Source organism: Drosophila bipectinata, unplaced genomic scaffold (genome assembly GCF_030179905.1).
Source record: "Drosophila bipectinata strain 14024-0381.07 unplaced genomic scaffold, DbipHiC1v2 scaffold_26, whole genome shotgun sequence".
NCBI classification, from domain to species: domain Eukaryota; kingdom Metazoa; phylum Arthropoda; class Insecta; order Diptera; family Drosophilidae; genus Drosophila; species Drosophila bipectinata.
In genome coordinates this window covers 10001-17500 of record NW_027222909.1, presented here as the reverse complement: position 1 = coordinate 17500, position 7500 = coordinate 10001, and the positions used below count along the sequence as shown (strand labels likewise).

The 7500-nt window shown below is 34.2% G+C and overlaps 1 non-coding gene across 1 annotated transcript in view; it reads right to left on the bottom strand.

Annotated features, from left to right (window-relative positions):
* Positions 1–3687: 3687 nt before the first annotated feature.
* Positions 3688–7500, bottom strand: part of LOC138927452 (large subunit ribosomal RNA) — a 3950-nt gene continuing 137 nt past the window's right edge. Inside the window, exon 1 of the ribosomal RNA XR_011443945.1 lies at positions 3688–7500. This exon is cut by the window's right edge and continues 137 nt beyond it. This is a non-coding gene — a ribosomal RNA (large subunit ribosomal RNA).

Sequence of the window (7500 nt, the reverse complement as noted above, 5' to 3'; positions counted from 1 at the left end):
ATATTATTTTAATATTATATTGGTAGGCCGAACACCACCTACCCTATATACCTTTTTGAACACGATTTCGTCAATCCGGTCATTTATTGTATGGGAAGTATGACTTTCCCACACATATTTGGATATCCATACGATTGCATATCCATATGAAAATATTTTTAATATTTTTAATATATTTTTAATATTTCCATATTTAATATAATATAATTAAATTATTATATTATATATTATATGGTAGGCTATCACCATCACCTACCATATATTTCATATAAATATAAATATTTTCATATCCATATATATTTTTTTATATTCATATATTTTCATATATGTTATATGCATATGTATTCATAACCATATGCTCATATATTAATACTGGCGGTCTTCTGTTTAATATAATATTATTTTAATATTATATTGGTAGGCCGAACACCACCTACCCTATATACCTTTTTGAACACGGTTTCGTCAATCCGGTCATTTATTGTATGGGAAGTATGACTTTCCCACACATATTTGGATATCCATACGATTGCATATCCATATGAAAATATTTTTAATATTTTTAATATATTTTTAATATTTCCATATTTAATATAATATAATTAAATTATTATATTATGTTATATGCATATGTATTCATAACCATATGCTCATATATTAATACTGGCGGTCTTCTGTTTAATATAATATTATTTTAATATTATATTGGTAGGCCGAACACCACCTACCCTATATACCTTTTTGAACACGGTTTCGTCAATCCGGTCATTTATTGTATGGGAAGTATGACTTTCCCACACATATTTGGATATCCATACGATTGCATATCCATATGAAAATATTTTTAATATTTTTAATATATTTTTAATATTTCCATATTTAATATAATATAATTAAATTATTATATTATATATTATATGGTAGGCTATCACCATCACCTACCATATATTTCATATACATATAAATATTTTCATATCCATATATATTTTTTTATATTCATATATTTTCATATATGTTATATGCATATGTATTCATAACCATATGCTTATATATTAATACTGGCGGTCTTCTGTTTAATATAATATTATTTTAATATTATATTGGCAGGCTGAACACCACCTACCCTATATACCTTTTTGAACACGGTTTCGTCAATCCGGTCATTTATTGTATGGGAAGTATGACTTTCCCACACATATTTGGATATCCATACGATTGCATATCCATATGAAAATATTTTTAATATTTTTAATATATTTTTAATATTTCCATATTTAATATAATATAATTAAATTATTATATTATATATTATATGGTAGGCTAACACCATCACCTACCATATATTCCATATACATATAAATATTTTCATATTCATATATATTTTTTTATATATATTCATATATTTTCATATATGTTATATGCATATGTATTCATAACCATATGCTTATATATTAATACTGGCGATCTTCTGTTTAATATAATATTATTTTAATATTATATTGGTAGGCCGAACACCACCTACCCTATATACCTTTTGAACACGGTTTCGTCAATCCGGTCATTTATCGTATAGGAAGTACGACTTTCCCACACATATTTGGATATCCATACGGTTGCATATCCATATGAAAATATTTTTAATATTTTTAATATTCGTGAGTTTTTAAATAGGGACAGAAGGAATCTCTTGAATTGAATCATGCGCGTCACTAATAAGATGACGAGGCATTTGGCTACCTATGCGAAAGTAATTCAACTCCCGCCGTCTTAAGGTTTAAGACTTATAACAATATATGTTTAATATTTTTAATATCCGTGAGGTTTTAAATAGGGACAGAAGGAATCTCTTGAATTGAATCATGCGCGTCACTAATTAAGATGACGAGGCATTTGGCTACCTATGCGAAAGTAATTCAACTCCCGCCGTCTTAAGGTTTAAGACTTATAACAATATATGTTTAATATTTTTAATATCCGTGAGGTTTTAAATAGGGACAGAAGGAATCTCTTGAATTGAATCATGCGCGTCACTAATAAGATGACGAGGCATTTGGCTACCTATGCGAAAGTAATTCAACTCCCGCCGTCTTAAGGTTTAAGACTTATAACAATATATGTTTAATATTTTTAATATCCGTGAGGTTTTAAATAGGGACAGAAGGAATCTCTTGAATTGAATCATGCGCGTCACTAATAAGATGACAAGGCATTTGGCTACCTATGCGAAAGTAATTCAACTCCCGCCGTCTTAAGGTTTAAGACTTATAACAATATATGTTTAATATTTTTAATATCCGTGAGGTTTTAAATAGGGACAGAAGGAATCTCTTGAATTGAATCATGCGCGTCACTAATAAGATGACGAGGCATTTGGCTACCTATGCGAAAGTAATTCAACTCCCGCCGTCTTAAGGTTTAAGACTTATAACAATATATGTTTAATATTTTTAATATCCGTGAGGTTTTAAATAGGGACAGAAGGAATCTCTTGAATTGAATCATGCGCGTCACTAATAAGATGACGAGGCATTTGGCTACCTATGCGAAAGTAATTCAACTCCCGCCGTCTTAAGGTTTAAGACTTATAACAATATATGTTTAATATTTTTAATATCCGTGAGGTTTTAAATAGGGACAGTAGGAATCTCTTGAATTGAATCATGCGCGTCACTAATAAGATGACAAGGCATTTGGCTACCTATGCGAAAGTAATTCAACTCCCGCCGTCTTAAGGTTTAAGACTTATAACAATATATGTTTAATATTTTTAATATCCGTGAGGTTTTAAATAGGGACAGAAGGAATCTCTTGAATTGAATCATGCGCGTCACTAATAAGATGACGAGGCATTTGGCTACCTATGCGAAAGTAATTCAACTCCCGCCGTCTTAAGGTTTAAGACTTATAACAATATAAATGAAAAATATTATTTTCATTTTTCACGTCACTAATAAGATGACGAGGCATTTGGCTACCTAAACGAAAGTAATTCATCTTCCGCCGTTATAAGGTTTAAGACTTATAACAATATAAATGAAAAATATTATTTTCATTTTTCACGTCACTAATAAGATGACGAGGCATTTGGCTACCTAAACGAAAGTAATTCATCTTCCGCCGTTATAAGGTTTAAGACTTATAACAATATAAATGAAAATATTATTTTCATTTTTCACGTCACTAATAAGATGACGAGGCATTTGGCTACCTAAACGAAAGTAATTCATCTTCCGCCGTTATAAGGTTTAAGACTTATAACAATATAAATGAAAAATATTATTTTCATTTTTCACGTCACTAATAAGATGACGAGGCATTTGGCTACCTAAACGAAAGTAATTCATCTTCCGCCGTTATAAGGTTTAAGACTTATAACAATATAAATGTAATTTATTATTTCAAGTTCTCCCGTCCTTAATAAGATGACGAGGCATTTGGCTACCTAAACGAAAGTAATTCAACTCCCGCCGTCTTAAGGTTTAAGACTTATAACAATATAAATGAAAAATATTATTTTCATTTTTCACGTCACTAATAAGATGACGAAACAGTTAGTAGGCCACAATTAGTAGGGAAACGTGGACAACCCGTGATAAATCCTTATATGCTTTCTTAGATATAGCATATAAAGATTTTTTATACTAAATATACATATTTACACATGCATATTTACATTTTTTTTATATTTCGAATCATCAAGCAAAGGATAAGCTTCAGTGGATCGCAGTATGGCAGCTGCTCAACCACTTACAACACCTTGCCCGTTACAAAAGTCGTTTACAATTGATTCTAGGCTTTGTCATTGTATTAAATAATGTTTTCATATGTAACTAGCATGGCATCAGGTGATCAAAGATCCTCCCAATTTACTATGTTACAAATTACATTGGCATCACATCCATTGTCGTTTAAAATATAAATAATAAACTTTAAATGGTTTAGAAGCCATACAATGCAAATTGCCCCTTATTTATCATTGCAGTCCAGCACGGATACGACCTTAGAGGCGTTCAGGCATAATCCAACGGACGTAGCGTCATACCACTGTTCGCTCGAACAAGTATTGTGCCATTGGTCCGTACCTGCGGTTCCTCTCGTACTACGCAGGAATGCTGTCGCAACAACGTTTTGTCATTAGTAGGGTAAAACTAACCTGTCTCACGACGGTCTAAACCCAGCTCACGTTCCCTTGCATGGGTGAACAATCCAACGCTTGGTGAATTTTGCTTCACAATGATAGGAAGAGCCGACATCGAAGGATCAAAAAGCGACGTCGCTATGAACGCTTGGCCGCCACAAGCCAGTTATCCCTATGGTAACTTTTCTGACACCTCTTGTTAAAAACTCTTTAAACCAAAAGGATCGATAGGCCGAGCTTTTGCTGTCCCTGTGTGTACTGAACACCGAGATCAAGTCAGCATTTGCCCTTTTGCTCTATGTGTGGTTTCTGTCCGCACTGAGCTGGCCTTGGGACACCTCCGTTATTATTTGAGAGATGTACCGCCCCAGTCAAACTCCCTACCTGGCAATGTCCTTGAATTGGATCATACCTGAGTAATTGGAGTTATACCAAATTTTCAAATCGATAATACATGAATGCATCTCTCATTAAAGAATTTGTTTGCGATTATATAACAAACTCGTGATACTTTGATCAAGAAGCTTGCATCAAAACCCAATACCATAAGATATAATAAATATATCCGTATAATGGCTAGGAAATGATACACGTTCCATTTAATCAAGTAAGTAAGGAAACAATAAGAGTAGTGGTATTTCATTGTCGATACCAAACCGAAGTCTAATATCTCCCACTTATTCTACACCTCTTATGTCTCCTTACACTGCCAGATTAGAGTCAAGCTCAAAAGGGTCTTCTTTCCCCGCTAATTATTCCAAGCCCGTTCCCTTGGCTGTGGTTTCGCTAGATAGTAGATAGGGACAGAAGGAATCTCGTTAATCCATTCATGCGCGTCACTAATTAGATGACGAGGCATTTGGCTACCTTAAGAGAGTCATAGTTACTCCCGCCGTTGACCCGCGCTTACTTGAATTTCTTCACTTTGACATTCAGAGCACTGGGCAGAAATCACATTGTGTCAACACCCGCTAGGGCCATCACAATGCTTTGTTTTAATTAGACAGTCGGATTCCCCAAGTCCGTGCCAGTTCTGAATTGATTGTTAATTGATAATCGTTATAATTAATAAGAACTAATTGGTTTGACCCAACTAGTATTCTTAAAAATTTTAGCAAGAAAGTTCCACAATTGGATACGTAACTAAACTATCCGGGGAACAAGTTACAACCATAAATGATTATAACTCTATTTACCCAGAACGAGCACATAAACCATATTATTGTTTCCCAATCAAGCCCGACTATCTCAATCTTCAGAGCCAATCCTTATCCCGAAGTTACGGATCTAATTTGCCGACTTCCCTTACCTACATTATTCTATCGACTAGAGACTCTTCACCTTGGAGACCAGCTGCGGATATTGGTACGGCCTGTTGAGAAGTTTGCGTATCCCCACCATAAATTTTCAAGGTCCGAGGAGAAAATATCGACACAACAGTATATGTCATGCTCTTCTAGCCCATCTACCATATCTCTCTGCGAAAGACTTCCATGGTAGTACGACTATAAAACAGAAAAGAAAACTCTTCCGATATCTCTCGACGGCTTCTTTATGGTCGTTCCTGTTGCCAGGATGAGCACGAGGCCCATATTTAATAACAAACGGATACTCAACAGGTTACGGAATTGGAACCGTATTCCCTTTCGTTCAAAATTATTCAAGTATATAATTTTCACAATAATTGTAATATTTATTTTTACTTGAAAATTTTCGGCTTTCGCCTTGAACTTAGGACCGACTAACTCGTGATCAACCACTGTTCACACGAAACCCTTCTCCACTTCAGTCCTCCAAGGTCTCATTCGATTATTTGCTACTACCACCAAGATCTGTACCAATAGCAGCTCCATGCAGGCTTACGCCAAACACTTCTACGCATACCATTGTACCTTCCTACTCACTAAAGTTTCAAAATTTATATTACAAGTAATATAAATCATCTACTTTAGCGGTAATGTATAGGTATACAACTTAAGCGCCATCCATTTTAAGGGCTAGTTGCTTCGGCAGGTGAGTTGTTACACACTCCTTAGCGGATTTCGACTTCCATGATCACCGTCCTGCTGTTTTAAGCAACCAACGCCTTTCATGGTTTCTGCATGAGTTGTTAATTTGGGCACCGTAACATTACGTTTGGTTCATCCCACAGCGCCAGTTCTGCTTACCAAAAGTGGCCCACTGGGCACATTATATCATAACCTTAAACTTCATATCAAGAAAGTTAAGGTTCTTACCCATTTAAAGTTTGAGAATAGGTTAAGATCGTTTCGACCCTAAGGCCTCTAATCATTCGCTTTACCAGATAAGATTATTTTATATAACATTAAAATGCACCAGCTATCCTGAGGGAAACTTCGGAAGGAACCAGCTACTAGATGGTTCGATTGGTCTTTCGCCCCTATACTCAATTCTGACAATCGATTTGCACGTCAGAACTGTTTCGGTCTTCCATCAGGGTTTCCCCTGACTTCAACCTGATCAAGTATAGTTCACCATCTTTCGGGTCACAGCATATCTGCTCAAGGTACGTTCCAGTTAGAGGTATAAATAATATAAATATTATTATACATAACTATATAGAACGCCCCGGGATTGTGTTAATTAACTATAAAATAGTTAAAAAACTAATCCCATTAATAGTCAAGTTAATTACGCTATTAGGTTTATATCCCAATAACTTGCACATATGTTAGACTCCTTGGTCCGTGTTTCAAGACGGGTCCCGAAGGTATCCTGAATCTTTCGCATTGTTAATCATACAAGTGCATATAATAAACACAAAAATCAATGATAATTATGCCATTATATAATTCCGAAAAATTAACGCACTGTATTCTTATTAATCTATCAACACTTTATCAAATTAATGACATTTATCCTATGTTAAAATGCAAGCATAATAATTTGAATAAACTATAAGTCATATTTTATGATAAATTATATATGTTAATAGATTACAATGTCCTTATATGGAAAAAATGCACACTATTTCTATAATATTATTTAAATATTATAACTTTAATGATGAATTTTCCATAATGGATATTCAGGTTCATCGGGCTTAACCTCTAAGCAGTTTCACGTACTATTTAACTCTCTATTCAGAGTTCTTTTCAACTTTCCCTCACGGTACTTGTTTACTATCGGTCTCATGGTTATATTTAGTTTTAGATGGAGTTTACCACCCACTTAGTGCTGCACTATCAAGCAACACGACTCTTTGGAAACATCATCTAGTAATCATTAACGTTATACGGGCCTGGCACCCTCTATGGGTAAATGGCCTCATTTAAGAAGGACTTAAATCGTTAATTTCTCATACTAGAATATTGACGCTCCATACACTGCATCTCACATTT